The sequence below is a fragment of the Chiloscyllium punctatum genome, chromosome 48 (assembly GCF_047496795.1).
Source record: "Chiloscyllium punctatum isolate Juve2018m chromosome 48, sChiPun1.3, whole genome shotgun sequence".
NCBI lineage: Eukaryota > Metazoa > Chordata > Chondrichthyes > Orectolobiformes > Hemiscylliidae > Chiloscyllium > Chiloscyllium punctatum.
This window is the reverse complement of record NC_092786.1, coordinates 26,678,018-26,690,760: the sequence shown is the minus strand read 5'-3', so window position 1 is coordinate 26,690,760 and position 12,743 is coordinate 26,678,018. Positions and strand designations below refer to the sequence as shown.

General features: G+C 45.4%; 1 protein-coding gene across 1 annotated transcript in view; it reads right to left on the bottom strand.

Annotated features, from left to right (window-relative positions):
• Window positions 1–7,890, bottom strand: part of lrrk1 (leucine-rich repeat kinase 1) — a 258,601-nt gene extending 250,711 nt beyond the window's left edge. Inside the window, exon 1 of the mRNA XM_072564899.1 lies at window positions 7,814–7,890. The gene's annotated coding sequence lies outside the window, so the exon portion shown is untranslated. The remainder of the gene's footprint in view (window positions 1–7,813) is intronic.
• Between the last annotated feature and the right edge of the window lie 4,853 nt (window positions 7,891–12,743).

The following is a 12,743-nucleotide window of genomic DNA, read 5'->3' as shown; positions in this document are numbered from 1 at the left end:
ATGGAGTGCATTGTTGATCACATGGAAATTGTAACCCTGGAAATAGGAGCACATCTGGAAAGTACTGAAGTGGAATTGCTCCTCCTGGGAGCAGTTATGGCGTAGGCAGAGGAATTGGGAGTAAGGGATTGTGTTTTTACAGGAAGGGGTTTGGGAGGAGGTGTAGCCAAGCCAACTGCGAGAGTTGGTGGGTTTGAATGTGTTGTGTCGTTCGCCAGATACTGAGATGGCGAGGTCCAGGAAGGGGAAGGAGGTGTCAGAGATGGTGCATGTGAACTTGAGGTCAGGGTGGAACGTGTTGGTGAAGTTGATGAACTGTTCAACCTCGAAGAGGCACCGACACAATCAACAATGTAGTGGAGGAGAAGGTGGGGGGTGGGGGGAGGGGGGGGGGGGGGGGGGTTGGTGCCGGTTTAGCTACGAAGAGGGACTGTTCTATGTATCCTATGAAGAGGCAGGCATAGCTGGGGTCCATGCAGGTGCCCATGGCTACCCCTCTTGTCTGTAGGATTCGAAGGAGAAGTTGTTGAGGGTGAGGACCAGTTCCACTAACTGCATGCTGGAAAAGTGCAGCAGGTCAGGCAGCATCCAAGAAGCAGGAAAATCGACGTTTCGGGCACGAGCCCTTCCTGAAGAAGGGCTCATGCCTGAAACGTTGATTCTCCTGCTCCTTGGATGCTGCCTGACCTGCTGCGCTTTTACAGCAACACATTTTCAGCTCTGTTCTCCAGCTTTTGGAGTCCTCACTTTCTCCACGAATTGCATGAGTGAGTATTGGTGGAGGAGGACTGGTTGGGTCAATGAGAGAGGAAAAAATGGAGGGCTTTTAGGCCTTGGTCATGTGGGAGGGAGGTGTATAGGGACTGGATGTCCATGGTGAAAGAGGTGTTGGGGGCTGGGGAAATCAAAAGTCATGAAGGAGGTGGAGGGTGTGGGTGGTGTCCCAGATATATATGGGGTCCAACAGGGATGGAACTGAATCAAGATATGAGGAGAAGTTTGGTTGGGTAGGAGCAGGCAGAGACAATCAGTCGACTGGGACAGTCAGGCTTGTGGGTTTTGGGTAGGAGGTAGTACCAGGTAGTGCGGAATTGGGGAACTGAGGTTGGAGGCTGTGGATGGGAGGTCCCCTGAAGTGAGGACATTGTGGATGGTTTTGGAGATGATGATTTGGTGATGAGAGGTGGGGTTGTGGTTGAGGGGGCGGTCAGAGGTGTCAACAAGTTGGCATCTGGTTTTAGCAAGGTAGAGGTTGGTGCACCATACTACCACTGCACCCCACCCCCTTGTCAGCTGATTTGATGTTGGGTTGGAGCAGAGGGAGTGGAGGGCTGTGCACTGCGAGGGTGAGAGGGGTAGACAGGTTAAGGCAATGTCATGATGGCAGTTGGAGATAAAGAGGTCAAGGGAGGGTAAGAGGCCAGGACGGGTGTCCAACAGGATGGAGTATGTTGGAGGCAGGAGAAGGGGCATTAACATTAACTTCCAGTTCCAAATCTCCCCACACCTCCACCTCATCTAAGATGCAACCCTCTAACTCACATCACCTTCTTGACCTGACCTACCTGTCCATCTTCCTTCCCACCTGTCCGCTCTACCCTCCCTACCAACGTATCAGAATCATCCCTTATCTACATCCACCTATCACCATCCCACCTACCTTGCCCTCACTCCCACCCCCTAAATATCTCTCAGCTCTCTTCCCCCTCCACATTCCTGATGAAGGGCTTATGCCCAAGGCATCAATTCTCCTGATCCTTGGAAGCTGCTTGACCTGCTGTACTTTACCAGTGCCACATATTTCGAGTCTGACTCTCCATCACTTTTTGCAAATTACTGAGAGATATAGACTGGCTAAATGAGTGGGAAAAAACTAGGCAAATGGAGTATCTGAGAAAATGTGAAGTTATACACTTTGGGAAAGAATAGAGGAGCTGAATATTATCTAACTGGGGAAAGACTGCAGGACACTGCAGCACAAAGGGACTTAGGAACCTTCTTGCAAAAAAAGCATAAAAAGGCATAATTGTAAATTAGTGTACAATTTAGCTGAAATTAGGGAAGGCCTTCGTTTCAAAGGAAATGGAAAAAAAGAAAAAGGGAAGTCCAGTTAAAACAATACCAAGCACTACCTTCTTAGAATATTGTAAATAGTTTTGAACTTCTTGTGAGGAAAGTTATACACTGTACTGGCATTGGAGACAGTCCAGAGAAGGTTGGCTAGGTTGATTCTAGGAATAGAAGGATTGGAGTACCACAGTTTATAAAAATGATGTGTGGCATTATTAAAACAAAGGTTCTTAAGGGGCTTACAGGGGACATACTGAGAGAATGTTTACCTTTTTTGGGTAAGTTTGGGACCAGACAGCATTATCTCAGAATAAGGCATCAGCCATTTAAAACATAGATGACGACAAATTTGTTCTCAAAGGGTAGTATATCGGTGAAATTCTTTGCATAACAGGGCTGTAGAGACTGGGTCATTAAGTATATTCAAGGCTGAAATTGAAAGATTTTTTAATCAGTAAGGGAATCAAGGATTATGGAGATAAGGCAGAAAAGTGGAGTGGAGGATAATGCGATCAGCTACAATCTCATTGAATGGTGCAGCAGACTTGATTGGAAAAGAAGTATGCCAATCAGCCTGCCTTATGGTGTAATGTGCAGAACTTCAAAATACACATTTCTTAAACAAAAATGCTTTGAATTAAACTTTTAAAAAAAATGTAGGCAGCTGGAAATCTGATGCATAACAAAACTATAGACCTAAGACACTCATAATGTCAGACAAAGTTTCTTTTCAATTTTCAGAAGAGACAATTTTGACCTCCATGTAACGATTGGTCCCAAGACATCGAGCACCCACTCTCCATTCCCAGAAATGGAAAACCTGCTCTTTACCTCCTCCCTTTCCACCATCCAGGAATCCAAACACTTCTTTGATGTGAAATGGTGCTTTCTGTGTAGCTCCTTCAATTTAATGTACTGTATATGCACTGGGGTCAGCAGTCCCAGACTGAGTGACTATTTTGGTGAAACCCTCTGTTCAGTCTGTAAGTGTGACCTCAAGTTATCAATCTGTTATTTTAATTCTCCATCCCACTCACAGGCTGGCCTCTCTACCTCTGTCTCCTACAGAAGTAAGTAAAGCTGAACGGAAACTCAAAGCACAGTGTCACATCTTTTGAGCAGGGGCCATGCAATTTTCCATTCTACAAATCCTATTATTCTGCACATCAAAATCAGGCAATATGTTTGCTTTTACAATTTTCACCTCTAGACACAGCTTTTGTTTCTTCACCTGGTCAATCACCAGCCTCTCTTTGAACAACCACCCCCTTTGACATTTAATTTCTTTTCCTTTTCCCCGTATCACAGACATTTCATGTCCTTTCTAAGTGCCTCTTAAGCCTGCTATTATACATGTTCCACTTTTAACAAAAGATCACCAATTCAAAACGTTAACTCCGTTTTATTTTCCCCACTCTCTCTCCACAGATGCTGCCAAACTTGCAGAATATCTCCAGCGTTTTTCTCAGCAGGATCTGGATATGGCTCCTGACACTTGGCACACACTCCTCCTTGCCTCTGCCACTCTCGCTGTTCCAAAGATTGTCACTTCCCCTCTAACTTTCACACTCGTTTAAGTACTCAAGATCCCACCCACAGCCCCAATGCTACCCTCAACTATCTTTCACAGATGTTGCTACCTCCAGATGTGCCCCCTCACCTGCACAGACACTACTGTCTTTATCTGGCTCCCCTTGTTGCTTCTCTAACTAAATGTTCATCTGCCCTGTAATCACTGTCTCTAACCAGCCCAGCAGCAGGTTACGAAAGACAGAAATAAAATGTTTAAAAAAAGGAATAAAGTGAAAATAAAGACAAAATAAGGGAAGTGATATGGAGGAGTAATTTGTTCGTGGAAGGAGCAGTTAGATAGAAATCAAGGAAAGATTGACAGGTAGAACTAGTTCTTTCAAATTCTACCAGCAGATCATTACACCAAGTCCACATTCCCACAGGAATGTTTCAATCACTCATGGACAAGGTAAGTGTCATCCCTGTTCTCCCTGTGGTTGTTTTACATTGTCTGGCTTTGACAAAAACTTGGATCACAGCTGAAGATACCATGTTCAATACAGAAATCTCAGTCTAAGCTTCCCGCACCACCGTGGCAAGGAGCTGTGACTCTTAGAGTCAGAGACATACAACACGGAAACAAGCTCTTTGGTCCATTAGTCGTTCCTGACCAGATATCCTAAATTGATCTAGTCCCATTTGGCAGCACTTGGCCCACATCCCTCTATACCCTTCCTATTCATATACCCATCCAGATGCCTTTCATACGTTATAATTTTACCAGCCTTCACCACTTCCTCTGGCAGCTCATTCCATACATGCACCACTCTCTGTGTGAAAAAGTTGCCCCTTGGATCGCTTTTAAATCTTTCCCCAACCTATGCCTTCTGGTTTTGGACTCCCCTATCCTGGGGAAAAGACCTTGGCTATTTACCCTATCTATACTCATGATTTTATAAATTTCTATATAGTTACCCCTCAGTCTCCAATCCTCCAGGGAAAATAGCCCCAGCCTATTCAGCTTTGCCCGATAGCTCAAACCCTCCAACCCTGGCAATGTCCTTAAATCTTTTCTGAACCCTTCCAAGTTTCACATCTTTCTTATAGCAGGGAGACCAGAACTGAATGCAGTATTCTAAAAGTGAACTAACTAATGTCCTGTACTGCTGTGACATGACCTCATATACTCAATGCACTGACCAAAAAAGACTAGCGTACCAAAAGCCTTCTTCACATTCTTGTCTACTTGCGACTCTACTTTCAAGGAACTATTAACCTGCACTCAAAGGTCTTTTTATCAAATCACACCTTGAATGTTCCACCCCCCAAGTTCTCAAGGCACCTTCTTCTCCTTTGAGGCCCTTACTCTCTTCCTCCACACCCCCCCTCTAAAATGTTTAAAGTCTATTCACTCAAAGGTTCTCCACGAGACACACCTCCATTATTTTCTCCTCCTTGTTCTCTGTACCAAGCCATAACTCCTGTTTGGTGATTTTAACATCAATCCACAATCATGTTCCTTCTCTTTGAGCTCACTGCCATCCAGTGCCTCGACCTTTCACGTGGTCATGGCCATTCCCTTTTCCTTTCCATCTCCCCAGCTTCTCCGGTTTCATTGTCTCGATCACAGACTATTGGTGGGCATTTCTGTTCACTTTCTTATGCAACACCCTTCTGTACTCACCTCAGAAGCAACATTTTCAATCCCCTAATAGGAGCTTATTCACCAGGATATGTCTGCAGTTGTCAGTGCTTCATTTCTACCCTACCTCTCTATTTAATAACAGCAGATCAGGCAGCGTGCCAAGAGCAGAATTGTTGGTTTGGGCATTAACCCTTCACCAGGAACGTGAAGCAGGGAAGGGGGCGGAGAGATAAATAGGAGGGTGGGGGTAGAGCTGGAGGGGAGAAGGCAGCTTGGAAGGCAATAGGTAGATGGAGGGAGGGGGTGATGGTGATAGGTCAGTAGTGAGGGTGAGCGGATGGGTCGGAAGAAAGATGGACAGGTCAAGTGGGTGGTGCTGTGTTGGAAGGTTGGTTATGGGATGAGGTGGTGGGGGGGGGGGAGGGCAAGGGGTGAGGAAACTGGTGAAATTGGCATTGATACAATGTGGTTGGAGGGTGCCAAGGCAGAAGATGAGGTGTTCTTCCTCCAGTGTCTGGTAGCTTGGATTTGGCAGTGGAGGCAACCCAGGACTTGTATGCCCTTGATGGAGTGGGAAGGGGAGTTGAAGTCATCAGCCACAGGGCAGTGGGGGTGTTTGGTGCATGTGCCACAGAGATATTCCCTTTTCCTGATCTCCGGCATTTGCAGTCCTCACTTCTCCTATTTAATAACAACCCCTATTTTAAAAAAATCAAACTTTTATTAGCATTTCCCTGTATCGTCTCATCTTCATTCACACAAGTTGGCGGGGCACAGACGTGAGCAGATCTGAGATTGAATTAGTTCATCATCAGATCTAGCTGGGCCACGTCAATCCCTATCTAGCTGTTCACTCATTAATCAGCATAATTCTGGACAGCAAAATTAACACAACTCCTTTTCTGCATTACTATCTCCCCAACTTCATTTCTCCTTACTTCCACTGATGTTTTCTTTTTCCTGAGATCCTTAGAGACATCCCACCCTACCCCGGGGCATACAATTTCTTGCAGGCCAGCAGAGCAAATTAACTCTTTAATATCTCACCACCCTCACCTCCAATAAGTCCAAGAGTTCAGCAACTTCTTTGTCACTAAGTTTAAGTCTATTATTCAGATGCTTTCAGTCACTCTACCTTTCTCCATCTTTACCTTGGTAATGACTTCCAACAATATAATTAATCTGACGTGTTTTATTTGTATGAGAATTAAGGTCCATAGCTTCAGATGTGGTGGCAGCTTTGTGCACACGAACATTTTCAGAACCACAATTCCCTCAGCTAATAAAAACAATTGCCAGTTAAAAATAGTGGACTTTAGTAACAATTCTGCTTCAACATCCAGCTCAGGCCAGAATATATCCAGCTCCTAGACTTCACAACCAATAAGTTACTCTTGAAATACAGCCATTACTGCACTGAAAGGATATAGTCTCTCGATTCAGTCGAGTGTGTGGTGCCAGAAAAGCGCAGCAGAGGAATGATGAAGGGCTTTTGCGCAAAACATCAATGTTCATGCTCCCCGGATGCCTGCTGTGGTTTTTTCCAGCATCTGCAGTCCTCACTTTCACCTCTCTTGATTCAGTGCTGGTTTCAGGGAGTGAGAAGCCAGTCACTCAGGCATGTCCAATCAATGGTGACCTTGAGAGCAGGGGCCATTCACTCAGCCTCCAGATGTTGCTGAGAGATGTAGATTACTGGATGTCAGTGAACAGGCTTGAACACTGTCCATTGTCTGATTCAGCTTGGCCTATACTCTCAGCACATACACTGTTGTATTTAAGACAGACTTAGTTCTGAACAAATTTACACATGGTGTTGCGTGATTTTTAACTTTGTCCACCCCAGTTCATTACCAGCTCCTCCACATCTTAGTTCTGGTAAAGAGATCAAGGGTTACAAAGAGAAGGCTGGACAATGGGGTTGAGAAACATATCAGACATGACATACTGATGGAGCACATCAATGGGGCCGAATGGCCTAATTCTGCTCCTATACCTTATGGTTAAACATGGGATTACTATCTGATCCCTAAATCATTATGAATAAAATTATTAAAAAAACAATTGAGTATTAACCAGCCCCATAAATTGCTTCTGCGACTCGTCTATCAACATCCCAGACAAGAATTGGAGAAACAGACTGAATTTAGACCACCCCTAGTCTGGTCTATATGTGACTTCAGACCCATAGCATTGTGGCTGACTCTGAACTTCCCTCTCGGCAATTGGGGATAGGAAATACATGCTGGTCCAGCCAACGACGCCCACATTCCATGAATAAAAAAAACAAACAGCTGCCATCAAAATCAAAATGAATTTCCTGGTAACTTATTGATCTGCTGGTTAACTTTAATTTAGAGGTACCACCTATTTGGCGAGTGCTGTAAAGATGTTTTGAAACGCTGGGCACTGAGCAATCTTTCCCGAAACTTGAACCGCAGTTAAGTTTACAAGTTAGTCTGTGAGTCAGTGTGAAACAACCTGTTCCTGAGGCGAACTGGCTCAAACCGGGAGCTTTCCAGAGCGGAGCCTAGCCCGGGGCAAGCGCTGTCAAAGTCCCAACATTAAGCCCCGGTTCCCCTTTACCTGCTGTCCCGGGGAGAACCGGAGACAAAGCCACACCAAGAACCTATCAAGCGTCCACTTTCTGTTGAATCGCACGTTCGCAATGAGGAAGTGAGAGAGAGGATGTGGGTGGAGATACAGCGAGTTCAGGACAGTGCCCAGGGAGGAGTCAGCGAGACAGGCTCAGTCCCACCCCCGCCTTTGCCCTCCCCAAACTCTTTCCCGCGGCTTCTCCTTCCCCTCTCCCCAGGTTCTGTGCCCAACTCCAGCCATCCCTTCCCTCCAATCTGCTCCTTGCCCCACAAATTCCTCTAACTTCGCCTCCCTTCGCCCCAAGCTCTCTCTCTCCTCGACCTTCAGCCTTTATCTGCTTCACTGCCTATATAGACTTACCTCCCTCCACCATTCATTGACAGTGTCCACAATCTTCATACCGCCTTCACCCCTCTCATCATCCATCCTGAAATGGAATGAGTGCCCCTGGTGCTGCTATTCTCACCTGCAGCATTTGGCATTGGAACCTGTATATCTAACTGTCCCCATGGCCACTCGCAGGTATGTCACCTCACACCAACCAGCTTGAGAAGAAATAGGGAGAGCAAAGTCCAAGGACAGGGCTTAAGGACAAACAGGATTCCAAGCTCTCTCAGGTGGGCTCGATGGGAATGTTGATGATATTAATCTCTTCAATTGACAACCATAAAAAACAAATATCATTTTTCCCTAAGGTCCCAATCAATTTCTTTGGACATACATGTCTTTTTAAAAAGACAATTTACCAGGAGACAACTTCCGCTTAACTTTAAAGATTCACTTTTTCTTCAATATTTGTTTCCAGCCAGCAAAGTAAAGCTAGACCCTTTTCATAGTCAATTTCATACCCTTCTCCTCAAGTAGTCCATCAGGACCGAGGATGACGGCTCCTCCCGGTGTCACAACATGGATTCTGACCATTAGGACATGATCTTCTGTTTTGGTGTTGGGGGTCCTGAGGTGAGTAAACAGTCCAGTGCTGACTCCACAAAGTCAATCGCCATGGTTAGGCACCATTCACATCTACTCGGAAAAAAAAGTAAGGAAAGATAACTTAAAGAGAGTCCAACATTTCCTTCTCTGCAGCTACCTGCTTCAGGCATTACCAGCCCATGCCATGCCTCACCAGATACCTGCTCTGGGCTTCCCAGCCTATGCCATTCCACCCCCCCAAGGCCCACTCCATGCAGAAGCAGGAGTCCTCCTCCAGGTTTCACAGGCTGGTCGACACTGTCACCCCACCCCCTCTGAAGACACTGCCACCACTCTGGAGCCCATCGAACCTCCTGAAGAGTTCTCTTTATTCAGCAGGTTTGAGTGAAAACTAAATAAAACTGAGAAAAGAAGAAGGGGAAAAAAGAAATAACGAGAGAAAAAGCAGATAAGGAGGACACTCCCAGGCACTGGAGTCTAGACACAGCTACTTCTTTGCAGATGCTTCTCGTCCATGTTGGACTGTCTTGGTCTAGACTGTCCACAAGTCAGTGCTGATATTACGTTTTTTTGATCAGGCTTTTGAGGATATCCTTGAAGCATTTCCTCATTCCTCCTGGTAACTGCTTGCTCAGATTAGAGAGCTTGTTTCAGACATGCAGATGATGCTTCAATGCTGGGACATTGATCCGAGAGAGGACAGTGGTATTGGAATGTCTAGCTAGTGGATTTCGTAGACACATCACTGATGATATTTCTCAAAGAGGCTTGAGAAGTCAGCTTTACAATGTCCATGTCTCTGAAGCATACAGGAGTGCTGGTAATACTGCTATCCTGTTTTTGTTATTAAATACTCTGTTGCTTTGACAGTCAAAGACGGTGCTGGCACATTGGAGGTGAAGTTGAACTTCATGATTGATATCTGCCTTCTTAATGTGAGGGAGATTATCCAGGTTTTCCAGTGGCTTGCTATGGGTCTTAATTGTTACTGGGTTCAGGTAAGGGGAGCTGGCAGGTGGAAGACCTTTCAGATGTTTCATCAGGCCCATTCTCTCCTATGCCTCAATGAATATGTCACGGTGGTTTGGAGCTCAGCCTCTAAGTGTGGACACAGGTTGAGTATTCCAGCTTGATGATAGATGTCAGGTAGCCTTGTTTCTGAACTTCAGGTGACGTAGATTTAACAGTTTCCCACTTGAGCTCTGGAACGTGGTAACCCTGTTCCACAGGATCCGAGTGACTTAACTGGAAGCAGTCACAATCCACTCCACCAGACCACCGGACCACTCAAATGTAAGAAACCACTCAAATGTAGGGAAGCGGGGAAGGCATGCTGGCCTGCCGGTAGGACTGAGACTACGCAGTTTCAAGACTCCCCCTTCCTAGCTTACTCCGAGCAAATGTACAATCGCTGGAGAACAAGATGGACGAACTCAGATCACAGGTCCGCTTCCATACCAATGCATTTCAATGCATTTAGCTTCACTCTGGTGGGAGCTTCATGTACATGAGTTAGGGTGTTGTGGTGAGGAAGACGGAGCAGAGTGTTGGTGCAATGACATAGCTTTGCTTGGCCCCAGTCTGCCTGATAAGGGTGAATTAAGACTCCCCAAATGAACTAATCCCCTCTGAGGTCCCATTGTTCAAGGAAAATCAAGGTTACATCAGCAAGGTAGGCACAAGATGGCACCTGAGGATTGGCAACTTCATCATTCTCACTGACAGTGGCAAGAGGGGATCATAGCCACATTGCCATGATGAACCAGTAGCGAGAGGTGCGCCTCTGTTGTTGGTGTGTCCAGTGCAGACAGTGGCAAGGTGGTAACGGAGGAGAATCGGTGAAAAATGTTGCTTGAAGAATGGTAACTTCAACATTGTTTGGGTCCAGTGTAGACAGTGGCAAAGCTGTCGAGGAGGGATGGCAGCACAGGCTTCATTGATGATGAGTGGCTCAGAACTGATGGGATCTCTTTAAGCTGGATTTTATTTTTATTTTTCCTAAATTTTATTCAAAATGGCTCTGGATCGTGGCAGCAGTGGAAAAACTTTTCACTATATTGTTTTTCTCAGTAAAAAATACATGTAAAAAAAAATCATTCCTTCAAAAAACAAAGGACAAAGAACAACACAGGACAGGAACAAGCCCTCCAAGCCTGCACTGAAATATTTTACCGTTCTATACTAAAACTGTCTTCACTTACAGGATCCGTATCCCTTTTGTCCTCTCGTCTCATAATTGACCACTTCACCCTGGGGAGAAAGCCTCATACTTTCCACTATCCATGCGATTCACAATTTTTTAAACTTGTATCAGGTCGCCCCTCAACTCCTGCATTCCAGTGAAAACAAATCCAGTCTTATCCAGTCTTTCTTCATAAAATCCTCCATACCAGGCATCATCTTGGTAAACCTTTTCTGTACCTTCTCCAAAAGCATCCACGTTTTTCTGGTAGTGTGGTGACCAGAACTCTACGTAATATTCCAAGTGTGGTCTCACTAAAATTCTATAAAGCTGCAGCATAACTTGCCTATCCTTATACTTAATGCCCCTTCCAATGAAAGCAAGCATGCCATAGGCCTTTTATACGATCTTATCTTCCTGCACTGACACCACCATCTGTGGACCCACACACCCAGGTCCCTCTGCACATCAATATCCCTAAGGGTTCTGCCATTCATTGTATAATTTTCACCTGCACTTGACCTTCCAAAATACATCACCTCACATTTTTCTCAATTAAACTCCATCTGCCATTTTTCTGCCCATCCCTTCAACTGATCCACATCCTGCTTTATCCTCTGACTATCCGCAACTCCACCATTCTTTGTATTGTCTGCAAACTCACTAATGAGACCAGCTACATTTTCCTTCAAATCATTTATTTAGATCACAAACAGCAAAGGTCTCAGGACTGATCCCTGTGGAACACCACCAGTCGCAGCCCTCCATTCCGAAAAGTATCCTTCCACTGCTACCCTCTGTCTTCTGTGACTGAGCCAGTTCTGTGTCCATCTTGCCAGCTTGATCTGATACCATGTGACTTCACCTTTTGTACCATTCTGCTATGTGGGGCCTTGTGAAAGGCTTTAGAGACGTCCAGGCAGCCAACATCAACCATTTATTTCTTCATCAATTATCTTGATCAAGTTAATGAGGCATGACCTCCCACACACAAAGCCATGCTGTTTATTGTTAATAAGTCAATATGCTTCCAAATGTAGATAGGTCTTGTCCCTGAGAACCTATTCCAATAATTTCCATACCATCGAATTTATTGTCATGTGTACCGAGGCACAGTGAAAAGCTTTGTCTTGCAGGCAATACAGGCAGATCACATAGTTAAGTCGCATAGATAAGTAAATAATAGGTAAACAGCAGCAAAAAGAAAAACACAGGTACAGGCCAAATGTTAAGAATTTGTGAGTCCATTCAGTATTCTAACAACAGTAGGGTAGAAATTGTTTTGAAACTGGCTGGTCCGTGTGTTCAGGCTTCTGTACCTTCTCCCCGATGGATGAGGTTCTTTGAGAATGCTAGTGGCCTTTCCTTGACAGTGGGCCTGGTAGATGGATTCTATAGATGGGAGGTTGGCCTTTGTGATTGTCTGGACCGAGTTCACCACTCTCTGTAACCGTCTCCAATCTTGAATGGTACAGTTGCCGTACCAGGTGGTGATGCATCCAGACCGAATGCTCTCGATGGCGCATCTATAACGGTTGGCAAGGGTATTCGCCGTCATGCCAAATTTCCTCAGCTGCCTGAGGAAGAAGAGACATTGTTGGGCTTTTGTAACCAGTGCATCCACATGAAGAGTCCAAGAAAGCTTGCTGTAGGAGCGTGACAGTCTCCACTTGTTCCACGTCTGTGCTGTTAATGTGTAGGGGGGCATGAGTAACACCCTGCCAGAAGTCAATAATGAGTTCCTTAGTTTTGCCGGCATTGAAAGCTAGGTTGTTCTCAGTGCACCATTTTTCCAGGTCATCC